Source organism: Myotis davidii, unplaced genomic scaffold (assembly GCF_000327345.1).
Source record: "Myotis davidii unplaced genomic scaffold, ASM32734v1 scaffold327, whole genome shotgun sequence".
Taxonomy (NCBI): domain Eukaryota; kingdom Metazoa; phylum Chordata; class Mammalia; order Chiroptera; family Vespertilionidae; genus Myotis; species Myotis davidii.
Window position 1 is genome coordinate 112,189 of NW_006298628.1, and position 18,852 is coordinate 131,040.

The window sequence follows — 18,852 nt, forward strand, 5'->3', positions numbered from 1 at the left end:
GCCTGGCTGTGTGGTCTGGGGCGCCTTCTCCGTGCGGGACGCGGCCTGGGACTCTGCCCGCCTCGCACGGGATGGGGCAGCTCCTGCATCGCTAGAGTCTCGTGCAGGGCAGCCCGCACCTGTCCCAGGACAAGTCCCTCGAAGAACGCATTTCCCCGGTGCGGGCGGTAACGGGGGCCGGGGCACCTCGACTCTCTCCGAACGCCGTACTGACCGGCAGGTCGGGTCAGCTGGTGGGGGGAAGAGACCTTTAGGGCGGAGTAAACTGAGTCAGGACGGGGCGGCCTGCTCCCCGCTTTAAAGAGACGAGCCGGTCCCCGCTTCTCCGGGGAGGAGGCCTGCAGGCTTCTCGGAGGAGGAGGGCGTCGGAGTTTGAAGGTTGATGGAGAAGTTTGGGGGTGTCCACGACCCCGCGCTGGGGAGCTGTCTGTACTCGTTGGGGACGAGGAGTGTGAGGTCGCCCGTGGCTCAGGCGGAGGGGAGCGGGGCCTGCCTGCAGCTCGCTGCCCGGGAGGCGTTTGACCGGGGGCGGGGCGGGAGGGGAGACCCGGAGCCCGAGCCGGGCAGGCATCTGTCCGTTCAGAGCTTGGTTTCAGGCTGGCAGGAGAGAAGAACAGCACGTTTTCTCCTTTTTGTCCGTCTGTCATTCGTTCCGGGGGGTGGGGGGGAACTTGCTCGTGTAATCAAGGAAGAATGTCCCACGCGCTCCCCGTGCAGCCAGGGAAGGAGTCTTGCTGCTTGGAAACAGGGTTTGACCCGCGGCTGTCACTTTGCACCCTGGCAAAAGGCCAGTGACGTGATGAGCAAACACCCCAGGCGCATATGACCTTCTGAGAAAACAGTGTGGGCCGCGTTACATCCATTTTACAAGTGGTTGGGAGGACGGAGAAGACTTCCGGTCCCCCCTGGTGCTACCACCCTTTGGAGGAGCCTTGTGGTTTTCCCAGTGACAGTTCAAGTTGCTGAAGTGTGGTCAAGGCTGTTCGTTTTACTGAACCCTTTTTCTAGGAACAGGAGCGGACAGGGGACATGGTGCTGGGTTGAGTTTGTGTACAGAGTTATAGGGGTGGGAGCTGGCGGGAATACTTCTTTTCTGCTCAGGGGATTTCAGGCTGGACAACTAACTTATCCTTTTTCCCTGATTGCATTCTCTTCCACATTCAAGGAGATAGGTAATGGCGTGCGTTTCCGAAACTTTGTCAAATTTTCTAATAATTCTAGGCTTCAGAATACAATTCAAAAATTACAGTTCATTTAGCGGCGTTAAGTTTGAAAAATGTTTGAAAATTGTATGTAACAATTGCAAATGGATGTGGCAGAGCTTCCTAGTAACGTGATTGTGTTGGAAGAAAATTCCCGTGTAACCTAGGACACCCCCTTTTTAATGTCTCTATCTAATTATGAAGATCAATTCACTAAAAACTTGCATATTGATCAGGTAGACAGCTGTTAACCTGACTGTTTACACTGGGGTCAAGGGTTGTAAACTCTAAGTTGACTCACTTTGACCAGTTGCTAAAATAATACACACAAAAAGAGAGAACCCTTCTCAGAATGCTTAGGAATTAGTTTTCAAACTTTTTCCCAGCCCAAGCCCATTAACATAACTCTGCTTAGCACCCCATCTAATAGGAATATCATTTTAAGAGCTTTAAAATAGCAGTGGAAAAGGCATTTTCAGTTACCAGCATTTAAGAAGACAAAACAGCAACAATAACAAAAAAGGACAATTTCCCCCCTAATTACATGTTTATTGTGGAGTTTAATACAGCCACACCCATCTATAAGAGAGTTGTGCCTCGGACTTTTTGAAAGCACTTACATAAACCTGAGGTGTGTTAGGGGGACCAATTCCAGCTTGACTTTTTTTAATCCTTATAATAGAATCTTTAATACTACTGCTACTTAAAAAATATGTATATATTTTTATAGATTTTAGAGAGGATGGGAGAGGGAGAGATAGAGATAGAAACATCAATCATGAGAATCATTGCACACTCTCTACTGGGGATTAAGCCCACAATCCATGTGCCCTGACGGGAATTGAATGGTGACCTCTTGGTTCATAGGTCCATGCTCAACCATTGAGTCATGCTGGCCGGGCTACTGCTGTTATTTTACTGGTAGATTAGAGACATCAAACTTGTGCTAGCCATAGTGCTTGTTTTGGGAGGAAAGATTTAACCTCTATACCTTGGGATTTCAAAACCCCTGCAATACAGAGCTAAAATATAATTTAGAGTTTAATGAAAAAAATATACTTTAAATTGCTGTTGTAGTCTCAAGGGGTGAACTGCTTCATCATCATCATTATTTTTTGGTTGTGGTTACTGATTATTATTTTTGTTTGGTTATTGCGTATTGATAGTAGTTAGTTGTGTTAATGTAAGAAAGATTTTGGCAATTGTAAGGACAGTAATTTTATATCCAAATGCACAGATTTCCATTTCTTCAATAGGAAAATGGTCTGGTCACTTTCATGTTTTGACTTTGTTATTCATGGAGTTTTAAAATCCTAAATCCAGTTGGGCTCTTAATAGGATATCCTGTTATAGCTCACATGAAAGCCATCCCATGTAGGTAGGAATCCTCAGCCTCATGTGTTCAAAGACCTCAGCTCTCCTGGGTTCCAGGTTTTATCAGTTGCCATGGTCAGGACAGTGGGTTCTCTAATCCTCTACTGCCATTCTTAGTTTAAACTCATTGTCCTCTTTTCTCTTAGTTAAGACTGTCTGAAGCTTCTCTGCTTTCTTTTATTCAGGTTGAATATTCCACATTTTTGATGCCGTTGGGCCTGTTAACATTCTAAATTGGAGCTAAGCAGTTGGTTAAGAGAGTTCTGTACTTTTTAAACATTTTCCTTTTTCAAAGCAAGCATAAAAATCTACATTTCCTCTAGGAAAACCAGCTCTTTGAATCTCATAGAAAAACAAGAGTTGTTTTTTCCAGCTTTCCACTAATATAAAATCTTAACTTCTTTTTTCTGTTTTTGCCAGTATAGTGATGGACTGGAGGCACTGGGAGAGCCTGCCGTCTCCTGAATCATCAAAAGAAGGTCACATGGTGTTCAGTGCAGCTTTAGCGTTTTTAGTATGTTTTATTGCAAGGGATTTTCAAAAGCCAGTGCTCTTTCAAAGATTCGGTGGTACCTAGTCCTTTGCAGCTGAGGGGGTTCCTTAAAAATACAGGTTTTCTAGTCCCACCTCCTGGAGACTTTGATCGAGTAAGTGATGACCACATAATCTACATTATAAAAACCTCTCTGGCATCTTTCCCAAAAGCTCCGCAGGTGATTCTGATTTGTAGCAGGTTTGGGAGCCACTGTTGTATCGCTTTGAAATTCTTCATAAATTGGTAGTCCCTTTAAAAGCATCATGGTATTCAGGATGTTTGATTTGCTAGAATAGACCATTTCCTAGTCCTGACAGATAAAAAGGAGCTTTTATAACTTTTATGTAAATTGCTTTATGGAGAGGCCCTCTCTGCTGTATTATGTGGTGGGAGTCATGAGAGAGGGGTGGTGAAAGTGGCTTCCTTTATTTCCTGAGTTGACAATTGAATGAAAATGTGGAAACAACTGGAAGTCTGAAAACTAGTCAATCTGGTTATGGTCAGTATTGGATAGGAGAGATGCCTGGGAATTCTCTGTGTGTAGGGTTTTAAAATAAAGCCAACTTGCTAGATGTTTCACTTCTACATAGCTGAAGCGCTTATTGAAAATAATAAAATGCTTCATAGTCAGTAAAATGTAGTCACAAATACTTTGCTGAGTTCATGGAAAGAAGAAAAATTATTGAAATACAGAACCATCTGAGTTAAAACAGAATTGGGGAACTAAATATGTTAGGGAATTAAACTTGGGAAAAGCTAAACAATGTAGGAAATAGATAATTGTGGTTTTGAATCCCAGCTCCTCCCTCTCCTGGCCAAGCTCCTTTAGACATGTTATTTAACCTCGGTGAGCTTCATTTTCTCTTTATCTGCAAGGTGAAAAAAATGCCTGGTAGGATTGTTATGTGGATTAAGAGAGATAAATATTTTCTGTGTACATTGTAGGCAAATCAGTGAATGTTCTTTTCTCCTACTTTCTCATAAGATTTTTATTTTACTATAGGCTTAAGATGTCTTGCTAAATCTAGCATTTTCTATATCTCTAGGAATATCTACTCAGTCAGCTTTTTTTTGATTTAAAAACTTATTCAATTACAGTTTACATTCAATATTATATTGTGTTAGTTTCAGGTGTACTCTATAGTGTTTAGACAGTCATATATATTTTTTAATATATTTTATTGATTTTTTACAGAGAGAAAGGGAGAGCGATAGAGAGTTAGAAACATCGATGAGAGAGAAACATCGATCAGCTGCCTCTTGCACATCTCCTACTGGGGATGCGCCCGCAACCCAGGTACTTGCCCTTGACCGGAATCGAACCTGGGACCTTTCAGTCCGCAGGCCGATGCTCTATCCACTGAGCCAAACCGGTTTCGGGGACAGTCATATATTTTACAAAGTGTTCCCCCTGATATTTCCAGTACCCACCTGGCACCATACGTAGTTATTACAATACTAGAGGCCTGGTGCACGAATTCGTGCACAGGTGGTGTCCCCCAGGGGGGTGGGAAGGCCAGGATGCGATTGGCTCTCTAGGCAGGAGGTGGGATGCCCTTGCCGGCCTGGGATCCGGATCCATTCCACTGACAATTGCGCTGTTGTCGGGAACCACCTGATAGCTGCTTTTATATTGTTTCTTCCTTGTGGAGCATCTAGGGAAGGGAAGTGGACGCAGTGCCTGAGGCCGACTTCCAGCAGGCCAGCGATGCTAGTCTGTCGGTGCCTGGCCCATTCTCCGGAGATTGGACCTGCAGGACTACTGAAGGAGTGAGAGGCTGCAACTGGGCTGGTGGACCGCTGGGATGAGTCTGTCAGCTGAGTGGTGCTCTGGCTGTGGGAATGCACTGACCACCAGGGGGCAGCTCCTGTGTTGTGTCTGCCCCCTGGTGGTCAGTGTGTCATAGGTTGTTCAGTCCTGAGGTCGCTTAGGCTTTTATATATATAGATAGATTATTAACTATATCCTCTGTGCTGTGCTTGACACCCCTTGACTATTTTGTAACTACCAATTTGTACTTCTGAATCTCTTCACCTTTTTGTTTTATATACTCACCAAAGACATGTTCATTGATTTTTAGAGAGAAGGGAAGAGAGACAGAGAGAGAGAGAGAGGGAGAGAGAAAGAGATTGGTGTATGAGAGAGAGAGAGACATTGATTGGTTGCCTCCCACAGATGGGAGGCTGGGATCAACCTGAGACCTTTCACAGTTTACAGGATGACACTCCAACCAACTGAGCCACACTGGCCTGGACTTCACCTTTTTCACCCAATCCTTCAATCCCCCTCCCCGCTGACAACCATCTGTCTGTTCTCTATATCTGAGCCTGTTTGTTTTATTTTGTTCTTTAGATCCAATATACAAGTGAAATATGGTATTTATTTTTCATTCGGCTTTTTTAGAAGATGTATGAAAGAATGAGGAATAAAGTTAAATGTTAGGGTCACCAAAGGAGGAATGCTCAGGCCAGAAGGGTGAGGGATTATGAATTTATTAGGTCATCTGGAAACCCAGATGGGCTGAGCCCCAAAATGGCGCCAGCTCCCAAAGATTGGGAGTCAGAGGTTTTTAGAGGACTGACTCTAGGCGGGCTTTTTCTGGGTATAGAATTCTCTGTGCAGGTCCGGATTCTGGGAAACTCCAGAGGGGGAGATAATGGTCTTAGCAGGTGGAATGTGGCCTAAGCAAGTGGAATGTCCATTGTGAAGTGGCCTGAAGGTCAGTTCCCAGGGGAGGGGTATCGATTCAATTATTTGGCCAGACCTAACATTAAGAACTAGAGATTATGGGTCAGACTTTTTTTAGGCGTGGAATGTAGGCTTATATCCAGAGTTATTGTCTGCAGGAATAACTTAACACTATCCACATTCTGCCCTATGTGTCTGGGTGGTACCAGGAGCTCAGTTTAGGCCGGGTGGCTTTGAGGGAGTCCCCATTAGGTAGCACCTGACATCCATTTCTTTCTTCATCTCCTTTCTCCCTTTTGGTCTCTTTTCTTTCTTTTTCCCTCTCCTTCCTTTCCCTCTTTCAAATTGGCCTTCCATTATTGAAGGCAGGCCCCTGGAACTCCAGGCTAAGAGGTTGCTGGTTGCTAACACCTGTCTCCCAGCTAAATGAATAGGCTCTTTTGTGGGCAGAATGTTAAAAAAGCTGATTAGTACAATACTGGTTTAAAGGACCTATTAAGGATACAGCATATGTAAATCACAGAGCGACTTAAAGCTCATTCTAAAGATTTGTTTCTTACACTATACATTTTGTATATTGAATTATGATGTTGGTTGAATTTTTACATCCCAACCATGAATTTTATTGCCCAAACAGACTAATTTCTGTTGTAGTGACTGGGAATCATTTATATTCTAAAGAAGTTCTACCCTTAAGGGCCTTTGTTGTATTCCACAAATGTCTAACGAGCGTGTAATACAATTAAAGTTTTGTTCACTGCGCTGCTGACATAATTAGTTTAATTTCTGCTCCTTATATATTTTTGTTGGCAGCTGGGAAATTAAAATAGTAGACGTTGCATAAAACTGCTTTTTTTGAGGGTGATTTTACTGTCTGTTGAATGTATGTAGGCCCCAGGGTACATTTTTAAAGATGTCTTATTCAACTTTACTGTAATAGTCTCTTTCTCTATATAGAATTAATGTATTAAGACACATAATTGGCTATTTAAGCATTCAGAAGAGACAGTATTTGGCCTTTACCCTGTCATCATATTGTTTTCTACAGCTCTTGAGGAAATGTATGTAATTTTGGGAACCCCTAAGTATATTACAGTTACATGAGCATGTGAACTTTGCAAAGACTAGGGAATGGAGCGGTTTTCTCAGATAAGCTGTATTATTTAATTCCCTCCTGAAATCACTGCTCTATTCTTTTTAGATCATAGTGTTTGCAGACCTGATAGGAAAGTGGAAAGGCTTTGATGCCTGGCAAATCCACTTCACAATTTTTCTATGATACATTTCACGGAATCATAGGCTCTAGTCCTCAGGAACAGAAGTTGTTCTCAAGGAGACTTTATATTTAATTACTCTAATCTACACTTAATTTCCTATAGTATTTTGGAGAGATTCTCACCAGGCTGTTGATTTCGTGGAGTTAGGACCTACACAGGTTTTTATCTGTTGAGGCTGCTAACCTTTCTTTTTTCTATAATGGAAAGTGACCTCGGTCTGGTCATTTCTCCTTGTCCTCTTCTACAGAAAGAAACAGTGAAGCCTTGCTCTCTCAGTGGCTATAACTCGTGTGCTGAATTTGAACTTCAAATTTTTCATTAAGCAAGTGTTACTTGACTTTTTAAATCTGCTCCTTTCCAGGCTACAGGTTCGCCTATATCTCCTAGTTTAAGATTCACATGGCTTTTCTAGAGTTGCATATGAAAATGTGGTTTCATTATGGCCAGCCTGTGGAGTGGTCAGGGCTCCCTGGGACAGCCCTTTGTTCCCACCAGGCCAGTTCTAAGAGTACGGCAAGCCCATCCCCATTTGAACTGTTTGGAACCAGAATGATTTGCTGAAACCTTTTCACTGCCTTGATCCTCTTTAAAGAAATGCTGCCGACTCATCCTGAAATTTACAGGAAGTTTGGCCAAGTGGAGGCTCTGCTGGCCTCTGAGTAGTTAAATGTAATTTGTTAGTAATCAGCACTTTGTTTATTTGTAACTGCTGGATTATGTTAACTGGGGAAAAAAAGGGAAAAAAAAGCTCTTGGTAAGTAAATGGAATGCCCTCACCCACCCCATCTTCCTGCTTGTTTCACTCTTCATTTGCTTTGGAAAATCTTTCCAGTCTTAGTCCTGAACGCACAGACTTACGGCACATGGAATCAATATTTTTTTTATCCTAAATTATAGAGGAAATTGTGTGGTCCCTCCAGCATTTTCTTCAAATCTAACCTTTTTTTTTTAAATTTTCATAATGATTAAGATATCTGCTTGAGAAATAACCAAGCCTCTTCTGTTGACTCACAACCTTTTCCTAGGTCTTGAGTGAATGGGCCGATAGCCAATTAATTATACTTCATGACCAGGCTAAGTTATTATTTTACATGGTGCAGAAGAAGATTCACTAGAGCATAAGCCTTTATTTGAAAATGCTGGACAAAAGGAGCATTCTAATTTGGAGAAAAAGAGCAGAATGTTTTCTAGGGCTTTAGCAGGAGTGTGTCTACTGAAGTTCAGTTAGTTTGAGAAATACTTAGAAAAGGATGGTTCTGGAAGAGAGAGGAATTGTTTTTGCAGATTAGCAATCATTGTTTGGGCAATTTGGATTTTATGGAGAGGAACAGGGGCTAAGATTTTATGCAAGGGGCACAGGGTGGGAAGGAATAACCAAGGGACTAGGACATGACCAGTCCACAGTGGAAAATTATTAGTCCTGCATTTTCTACCTTTTGGGCATGACTAGTTTCAGATACCATTCGTGGTCATTTTGAAACCAGACAACAAATGGATCTGGGCTGCCTGTCACTACTTGAGCCTATTAACCAGAGAAAGGGTTGAATCATGTATGTATGAGCATTTATTCCAGTAATGCGGGTAGGATGGGAAAGCATCAGGTCATCCACGAAAATCTGCTCTGCACCCCTCCATAAACCAGCTCCTTAGATGGGATGGGAGGACAAATATTACATGGAGAAGTAGGCAGAAGGAATGAGAACGGGTATAATGGTTACGGATTACAGGCCATGTGGGGTGGGGATTTGCAGAGGGCTGGGGCCTCTGGTGTCCACAACAAGGTTGTTAATTTTTCCACGATAATAGGCAGCTCTCAGATGAGGAGAATGGGCTGCATCCAGGTCTGGGGGCATACAACTCTCAGCCAGGTTAGAATGTGCTTTCTTTAATCAGAATAAAACAATCATGGTTAACAGAGCATGATTAATATTTCTTATAACTATAGCTATTCTCCACTATTCTATTTTTCCCTCCTGCCCCTAACAGTTTTACCATATATTGATGGAAGAGTTTGCATAATCGTTCTGTGTCAAAGCTGAAGTTTACTTTAGCCAGTTATTTGCTACAGAGCAGGTGGGGAGGAGCATGCCATAATATTTCCAGAGAACTTGTCAAACAGGCACTCCACCTTCCTTCACCATATGGTTGGACCCAGCGCTCCAGGTGATGCTGAATCATCATGCCAGCACCTACTGATCTAGTTCTGTGTTTCCCAACTCTGACTGTTGACAAAGTTGCAGACCAGTAGCTTGAATAGTGACAGTGAATCAGCTGATTAAGGTGGGGCACAAATAGGTAGTCTTGCTGCTTCACCTCTAGGTGATCTTCATCAGATTCCTAAATTTCATTTATTTAAAAAAATTTATACAGCACATCAACATGTCTCATGTACAACCAAAACAAATATTAGCCCGGCTGGAGGGGCTCAGCAGTTGAGCATCAACCCAGGAACCAAGAGGTTGCTGGTTCAGTCCCTGATCTGGTCACATGCCTGGGTTGTGGGCTCAGTCCCAAGTACAGGGCGTGCAGGAGGCAGCTGATCGATGATTTTCCTCTCTCATTGATGTTTCTATCTCTCTATCCCTCTCCCTTCCTCTCTCTAAAAATCAATAAAAACATATTTAAAAAAAAATTACATGACAGTTATATCTGATTTGGTTTTTGTTTGAGATACAGGCTAGCCACACCTGCTCTGTTATTTGAGGAAACACTTGCAAATGACAGCCTTGTCTTCTCGTCTCATCTTTTTAGAAACAACAAACATTATAAAAATAAGCCATGAATTTTGCTTAAGAGGGATTGGTACAAAAGTTAGAGCATCAGCCTATGGACTGAAGGGTCCCGGGTTCAAGTCCAGTAAAGGGCACATGCCCAGGTCGTGGGCTCCCTCCCCAGTGAGGGGCATGCAGGTGGCAGCTGATCAATGATTCTTTCTCATCATTGATGTTTCTATCTCTCCCTCTCTGAAATCAATTAAAAAATATATATATACACACACACACATACATACATACATACATACATACATATAAGAGATTCCTGGTTCCTAGCCCAGATCTATAGAATCAGTGTTTGGGAATGAAGCTGGGATTCTGATGTAGCATCTCTGCAGACCATCCTTGGAGAAAATATTACTATAAGAAGGAACCACACATAAAAAAAAAGGTTGATAAACATGGATCTTGGTGTGCTGCCTTTATTTTGCAGAGGAGAGAAGAGCCTCAGATTTACCCAGGGTCTTTAGCTCACTAGTTGGCTCTTGCAGAAAAGCAGAGAGGTCTTTTGATTCTTAATTTAGTGCTCTTTCCATTCTATATAATAAAAGGATAATATGCAGATTGACCAAACTGCGGAACTAACGGTCACTATGACCACCAAGGGGCAGACGCTCAATGCAGATGCTCCTCAGCCACAAGTGGCGGGGGGGAGTAAGGGCAGGCATGATGGCTGGCTGGTGAGCGCAGCGGTGGTGGTGGGATCCTCTCCCACCTCAGCGGCAGTGCTAAGGATGTCTGATTGCTGCTTAGGCCCACCCCCAGTCAAACATCCCTTGAGGGCTCCTGGACTGCTAAAGGGTACAGGCCGGGCTGAGGGACGCCCCCTGCACCCCGAGTGCACAAATGTCGTGCACCGGGCCTCTAGTTAAATTATACCATGGTATGTCCTTATTGGTTTCTGTAATTACCTTCAAATCAGAAGCTATAGAATAGAGAGGGAAAGGGTGTTTTGATAACTTCAGAGCAATAAGTGACTGAATTGGCACTTAGTAGTGTGAAATATTAGTGCTTCTCAAACTATCTGTGGAAGGGCCAGCTTGGTAAAGTTTTTTGTAATCTGTTGTCAACTAATATTATAAAGTACAAGAAAAATAAATTATCAGAAAAATCATGCTCTCAGAGCTCACAGCAATATCAAAGTACTCTAAAAGTTCCTATGCACTCACTATGATTTTTTTGTGTATTAATCTTGCCATGGACCTCCCTGGAGGGTCTGCAACTGCACACTTTGAGTAGTGTTGTTCTAGGTTAGCAGTTCTCAACCTGTGGGTTGTGACCCCTGAAAATACACCCTGCATATTAGATATTTATGTTAAGATTCATAACAGTAGCAAAATTACAGTTATGAAGTAGCAACAAAAATAATTTTATAGTTGGGGGTCACCACAACATGAGGAACTGTATTGAGAACCACTGTTCTAGCTATAAAATAATCACATTTAGTTTCTTTTAAGTAATAGTATATAATATTGTTAGCTGTATTTGAATGGTTCAACTTTTTTCAGATTTTCACCTTTCTTTCTTTGACTTTAAGAACCATAATTTTAATATTTGGGGATCAGGTGTGAGGGACACTTACCTTTAATATATTAAAGAATAAATTGATAGAACTTGCATTGGATGCCTGAATCAGGAATGATATTTATCTCTTTAAACTTCTTGACTGGTAACTTTACTCATAGTTCATAAAGATGCTTAGCCCAGTTGGTGTGGCTCAGTGGTTGAGCATTGACCTATGAACTGGGAGGTCACTGTTCGATTCCGGGTCAGGGCACATGTCTGGGTGGTGGGCTCCGTCCCCAGTGAGGGGCGTGCAGGAGGCAGGCTATCAATGATTCTCTCTCTCAAAAAAAAACTTTTTTTCTACTTAACCCAGGTCTTTTTTAGGGCAAAATATTTCATAAATAATTTACTCAGTGACTATGATTGGCTTTAGAATTGTATTGGAATAGATATAATCCCAAATCAAATTTAACATTGACGTTTAAAATGAGACCTTGTGGTATATATACACAATGGAATACAACTCAGCCATAAGAAAGGATGAGGATCTTAGGAACTTGATATCAGAGGTTTTTAATCATTTTCTTCCTTGTGCTACCTGTAACTGAAGCAACCAATGGAGAATACCCATTCCTTCTTTGGGAGAGAAATGCCATCACTTGGTGATTTGCTAGATCAGAACCACAATTTCATTTTATTTATTTATTTTTTAAAAAAATATATTTAGAGGTCAGTGATGTGATTCCCTGGAGGGCACATGCCCAGGTTGTGGGCTCAATCCCCAGCAGGGGGTGTGCAGGAAGCAGTTGATTGATGATGTTTCTATATCTATCCCTCTCCCTTTCTCTCTCTCTAAAAATCAATAAAAACATATATATAAACTTTAAAAAGATACTTAAAGGTGGGAGACAGAAAATAAAATATAGAGGTGTGCAGTTTCTTGAGGCACTTCAGTTGGTATTTGCTTTTTAGAAGCCTTTTATAAGTAGGTTAGAGGCCTGGTGCACGGAATCGTGCACCGGTGGGGGCCTTCAGCCTGGCCTGCACCCCCTTGCAATCCAGGACCCCTTAGGAGATGTCGGACTGCCGGTTTTGGCCCATCTCTGCAGGCCCTATGAGGATCAGGCCGAATCTGGCAGTCCAATGCTGCCTGCTGCTCCCGCTCATCCTGGCCCTGCTCTGCCTGCTGTGGGCTTGCACCCAGTCAGTCTTGATCGGGAGAGTCTTGCACCACTGCAGCAGTGCTCGCCAACTGTGAGCCCTGCATCTGGTGCCCATTGGTCAGCTGAGCGGTGCTCCCGCTGTGGGAATGCACTGACCACCAGGGGTCAGCTGCTGTGTTGAGCGTCTGCCCCCTGGTGGTCAGTGTGTGTCATAGCAACTGGTCATTCGGTCGCTTAGGCTTTTATATATATATATAGATTATGAATAAGTATTATTTGTGTGGATACTATGTCAAAATGAGTGTTGATTTGGAACAGGGGAGAAAATATCTTCATGCTTGTTTTATGTCCTGGTTTAATTGCTTAGTTGGATGAATTGTCTAACTTGATAGATTATTGGAGCTATTCTTTGGGTGGTTAAACAATAATGAATCTGTTTGAATGTTTGCAAGGACACTGCTCCCTGTGTCTGAAATTTGCGCTAGAGAAAGTTTCAATTGTTCAGAAGCAATACTACTTAGAAAATGCAGCGCTGTGGCTCATAGCACAGCTGTCTAAATTACTAGCTATATTGGGGCCTTTGGACAAGCATCCTATATAATAATCCGATATAATAAGAGGCTAATATGCAAATTATCCTCTCAGAAGTACAACCGACTGGGAGTTCGACTGCTTGCTATGACATGCACTGACCACCGGGAGCAGTGCAGAATGAAGGAAGGCCTCGGCCGGCAGCTGGAAGGCCCTAATCAGCCCTGATTGCTGGCCAGGGCTAGGGCCCCTACCCATCCATGAATTTTGTGCACTGGGCCTCTAGTTGTTTAATACTTTTGGAAACAATTTATGTTTCCTATTGAAAATGTCTGTGGTTGTTCCCTGAATAGTTAGAAAACCTAGAAATGGAGAAAGGTGTAGTTTATGTCTAAGTTATTCAAGTCAGGTCTTTTTTCTTTAAGCATTTCTAGAACAAATTATCTTTCTAATTGAGGCAGGGTGGGTGGGGCTGGGGGCTGTTATGGGACTGTTAACCATCAGAGCCTTTTTTCCCTAGTTACTGACTATTCAGTAGGATAGCATGTTGGTAGGCTGTGCCTAAAGCACTTTGATTCTTATAACTTTGACTAGAGGCCCGGTGCACGAAATTCATGCATGGGTAAGGTCCCTAGGCTTAGTGGGCGATCAGGGCCGATCTGTGGGGTGACTGGTGGGGTGATTGGAGGGTGGAGGCCTTGGCTGGCCTGGTGCCACGTGCTCGCTGGCCCCACCGCCCGCTATCGCCAGTTACCTCCCTCTGCGGGGTGATCGGGGGGCCCCCACTGGCACCCGCCTTGGCTGGCCTAGGGCCTAGGGCCTAGGGCCTGCGGGCTGGGGGCAGCTCCTGCATTGAGCGTCTGCCTCCTGGTGGTCAGTGCACGTCATAGCGACCGGTTGTTCCTCCAGTCATTCAGCCATCGGTCGATTTGCATATTATGCTTTTATTATTATACTAGAGGCCCGGTGCACGAATTCATGCACAGGTGGGTCCCTCGGCCCGACTGACAATTGGGACCAATGAGGGGGCCGGTCCCCCCCATTAGGGCGGTTGGGGGGGCCAGCCAGCCAGAGGGAGGGACTGTGGGAGGTTGGCCCCAGTAGCAAGCTAACCAACAGCCGATTCCGCGAGGATATCGCGGATAAACCCTTCCTTCCTCCTGTATGGGTCCAGGGTGTGGCTGAACCAGAGTTGGGGATGTCAGGAACCCAGCAGTAAGGTCTGGGTCAGTGCGCATCATAGCTACCACTGCTCGTCCGTTCATTCTAGTCATTCTGGTCGTTCAGTCTTAATGATTACTTAGGTTTTTATATATATAGATTGGAAACATGAGTGAGGGTACAGGTGTTTTTGAAAATCTCCATGCCTGCTATGTGAAGTCTTGAATTTTCACGTTGAACATTACCTTTGGTGAAGGATGTTATAAAACCACCTTTACAAAACAGTCCCCTTCCCTATTGATATGTTGCCAAGCAGAGCTTGGGAGTGTTAAGCATGCTCAACAGGGTTTACTCATTGCATTGTATAAAATAATACTTTTTTCTGAATGAAATTGTATGCTTTTTTGTTGTTGTTAATCCTCTTCTGAGGATATTTTTCCATTGATTTTTAGAGAGTGGAAGGAAGGGGGAGACACACAAAGAGAAACATTGATTGGTTGCCTCCTGTGTGTGCCCTGACTGGGGCTGGGGATCGAGCCTATAACCAAGGTTGTGTCTTTTTTTTTTTTTAATATATTTTATTGATTTTTTACAGAGAGGAAAGGAGAGAGATAGAGAGTTAGAAACATCGATGAGAGAGAAACATCAATCAGCTGCCTCCTGCACATCCCCCACTGGGGAAGTGCGCGCAACCCAGGTACATGCCCTTGACCGGAATCGAACCTGGGACCCTTCAGTCTGCCGACGTTCTATCCACTGAGCCAAACCGGTTTTGGCTGGTATGTGTCTGTGTCTTTGACCTGAATTGAACCTGAGACCCTTCAGTCCTCAGACTGATGCTCTAACCACTGAACACCTGGCTAGGGTTATATGCATTCTTTAGTGGGAGTTAGGAGTGGAAGGCTTATTTGTGTATAAAAGTATGAGAGAATTTAGTATAGGGCTGATCAAAAGACTGACATGTATTTTCTTGTGTGATAGTTCTCTTTGTGTTATATTTCACTTGCACAGAATTACCAGCAGTTAATGTGTGCTTACCATCTATCAGGGGCTATGTGAACGCATTTCATCCTCCCAGCAATCCTATGAGGTATAGGTTTATTATCTGTGTTCTTACAGATGTGAAAATGCTGCACAGAGAAGTTAAACAGTGGGCCTAAGGCCACACAGTATTTGAATCCAAGTAGTCTGACTGTAAAGGCCCAGCTCTCAACCACCAGGCTACAGCTGCCTCACACTCCATCAGCTCATCTGTTAGGTCTTTAGAAATAGGTTCCATTTTGGATTAGCTGGAGTGGCTCAGTTGGTTGAGTGTCGCCCCATGATCTGAAAGATTCGGTTCCTGATCAGGGCACATGGTTAGGTTGCAGGCTCCAGCCCCTGTAGGGGGTGTGCAGGAGGCAGCCAGTTGATGTTTTTTTGTTCTCTCTCTCTCTCTTTTTTCGCAGCTTTTCCCTCTCCCCTCTCCCCCCTCTCCATTCCTCTCTCTCTAAAGTCAATAAAAATATATTTCTTTTAAAAAGAAAAGAAATAGGTTCCATTTCATATAATGTGGGCTTAAAATTATCCTTTTGTTACATGGGCCTCCTTGTATGAAATGTGATTTAAAGATGATATTAGCAATGCTTATTACTTGTTTTACTAGTTTTAGTTCTATTTGTACTGAAGGATTGTTTTATAGTTTATTCCTAATTCTGAAATTATAATTGTAGTATAAACTAGTCACCTTAAAAGCACATTTGGCTAAACAGCATTGCGTTAGAGGAGAATTTATTGGTGGTTTTTGTTCCTTACCTTCCTCCCTCCCTTCTTTTTTTTTTTTTTTAAATATATTTTATTGATTTTTTACAGAGAGGAAGGGAGAGGGACAGAGAGTTAGAAACATCGATGAGAAAGAAACATCGATCAGCTGCCTCCTGCACACCCCCTACTGGGGATGTACCCGCAACCAAGGTACATGCCCTTAACCGGAATCAAACCTGGGGCCCTTCAGTCCGCAGGCCGACGCTCTATCCACTGAGCCAAACCGGTTTCGGCACCTCCCTTCCTTCCTTTCGTGTTTGTCAATAGGCCTTCTCAATAAATTGGCTTCTACATAAGATATAAAGATGTTGGCACCCATGATACCTCCTGTTGTGAGTGATAGTGAAATAAATGGTGATAGACTACTTTTAGTAAGAAGCCTTGATCAGTAAGTATAGAAAGTAAAACTTTGCTATTTGGACTTGAGACACGTATCCTGCTTTCAGTATGTGTGAGGCCCTGTGAGGATTGGGTTAGAGAGTCACAGAGGAAGTATCATTTAAATTTTTTCCTCTGACCTCTCCCTCACATTTTGAAGACAGCTACTGGGACTTTGTAGTAAGAAGAAAAACTATTTGCAGTAAGAAGCCTGTCACATGTGAGGTGCCCTACCTGGTAACCACAGCTTTCACAATTTATTTGTCTAATTCAGGGGTCCTCAAACTACGGCCCGCGGGCCACATGCAAATACAAATATTGTATTTGTTGCCGTTTTGTTTTTTTACTTCAAAATAAGATATGTGCAGTGTGCATAGGAATTTGTTCGTAGTTTTTTTTTAAACTATAGTCCGGCCCTCCAACGGTCTGAGGGACAGTGAACTGGCCCCCTGTTTAAAAAGTTTGAGGACCTCTGGTCTAATTGGTGCAGTTTTTAGATGCTTTTGATTTCAAGCGGATACTTTTGGCTGAATGCTGAGCTCAAATTGCAGTGAGTTCATTCAGCATGCGTCCTTTTCCTGCCTTCTGATTTCGTTGTTCATGGCTCCAGGGGGGCTCAGATAAAAATTCCTGGAGGGATGCTATAATTAATATAAAAATATTAAGATATACCAGGTGCTATTATTTCTGTAGAAAATATTAGCATCTATGTTCTAAGGCAATATTAAAAATGATTATTGTTTAAAATTTAAAAAAATTAGATTCCTTTATTATTTTGGCTTAAAATTTGTTCACTAGCTTAACTTGCCACAAAATGATAGATTATATAGAAAAATATTCTCCACAAATGAAGTACTTAAAATATTGCAAAGAAACCAGTTTGATTATTTCAGATTTATTGTTCTTTGTTCATTAAACTGTCAATCCTAAGAGCTTATGCTAAAATCCAACAATGAACCAATTTATCAGAGTAGTTTAAATTACTGTATATATTTAAAAGAATATGACTTTTTCTTGAAGAAATAGCAATTACTTACTTAATCTGGCCTTCGATCAGTCTGAATAATTGATATTTTACTACATTTATCACACATTAAATGTTCATGCACAAAATTAAAGAGTTATTATGGTGAATGTTTTTATATTTTATTTTGATAAGAGTTCAAGTTTTCTAAATGGAGGTTTTGCTCTAACACAGCGGTTCTCAGCCTGTGGGTCGCGACCCCTTTTGGGGTCAAACAACCCTTTCACAGGGGTCGCCTAAGACCATCCTGCATATCAGATCTACTGAGCCAAACCGGTTAGGGCAGGAACTATATTTAAAGGGCCAGAAGGTTGAGATCCACTGCTCTAAATTCCACTACATATTTTAAATTTTACTCTAGCTTCTGCTCGATAAATAAAAATCAGAAGGTAAACCACCATTCCTACTGGAAATGACTACTATGAAATGATTGTAGACATTTTAACTGTGTTTTGTATCTTTCTCTCTCTGAATATATGGGGTGGGCAAAAGTAGGTCTACAGTTGTTCACATGGAAAATAACAAAATAATTAACAGATAATAATACAAGAATAAACTCTGTTTCATGCACTCACAACTGTTAACCTACTTTTGTCCATCCTCGTATGTATATATGTATCCTGTGTATATATTTGTGTGTGTATATTCCCCAGCTGCTGTTCTATAGTGCCTTTTTATTTATTTTTACTCCAATGGATAATGTGTAATAGACACTTTTCCTGTGCTTTTTTTTTTAAAGCTTTTAATGCCTGAGACAGAGCTTTGGGTTCCTTTCTCTAAACTTTTTTTTTTCTTATAAAACGGATGAGAGATACTTTTGAAAGACCTAAACAAAATATATTTTATTCCTGTTTCAGGGTTTTGGGTTGAAATATGGTTGTAGTTTTATTTGCAAGAAAATCAGTAGAATTCTGGATGTTAGGATATGTCTATCCATTTTTAAAATAACGCATCTGATTTTATGATGTGATCTCTTGCAGAACCTTGAGGGAAGCAAGAACTGTGAGCACAGTAATCTTTAGAGAATGTGTAGTCCTTTGGGTATTTGTCTGCTCCTCAGTAGCTTAGTCAGACAGTGTTTTCTTAAGTGCTGCTGAAGTACAGTTCAGTCTTTATTTTGAAATCTCTCTGTCTTCTCTCCCTCTTCCATTACTTTGATTACCTTGATGGGACATTCAAGCTGCACAGTCTTATCCTTTTATTTCCATAGCCTACAGAAGTCAGTTTGAAGATTAACTGTAGGTGAACAGGTAATCTTATCTGCCTGGCGAGGCATCACCCGTCCAGATGAAACACATGTCAACAAAGGCCTCCTAGACTTGAGGACCTGAATGAAGGTAACTTAATCCTGTGGATGATAATTTAGGAAGTTTGACTGATTGGAGGCAGGGCATGATTATGGAGTGCGGGATGAAAGGGGGGGGGGGGGGGGGGG

The 18,852-nt window shown here is 42.4% G+C and overlaps 1 protein-coding gene across 1 annotated transcript in view; it reads left to right on the forward strand.

The window, feature by feature from the left end:
- The first annotated feature begins 124 nt into the window (after positions 1–124).
- Positions 125–18,852, forward strand: part of RFFL (ring finger and FYVE-like domain containing E3 ubiquitin protein ligase) — a 72,437-nt gene continuing 53,709 nt past the window's right edge. Inside the window, exon 1 of the mRNA XM_006774201.2 lies at positions 125–158. The gene's annotated coding sequence lies outside the window, so the exon portion shown is untranslated. The remainder of the gene's footprint in view (positions 159–18,852) is intronic.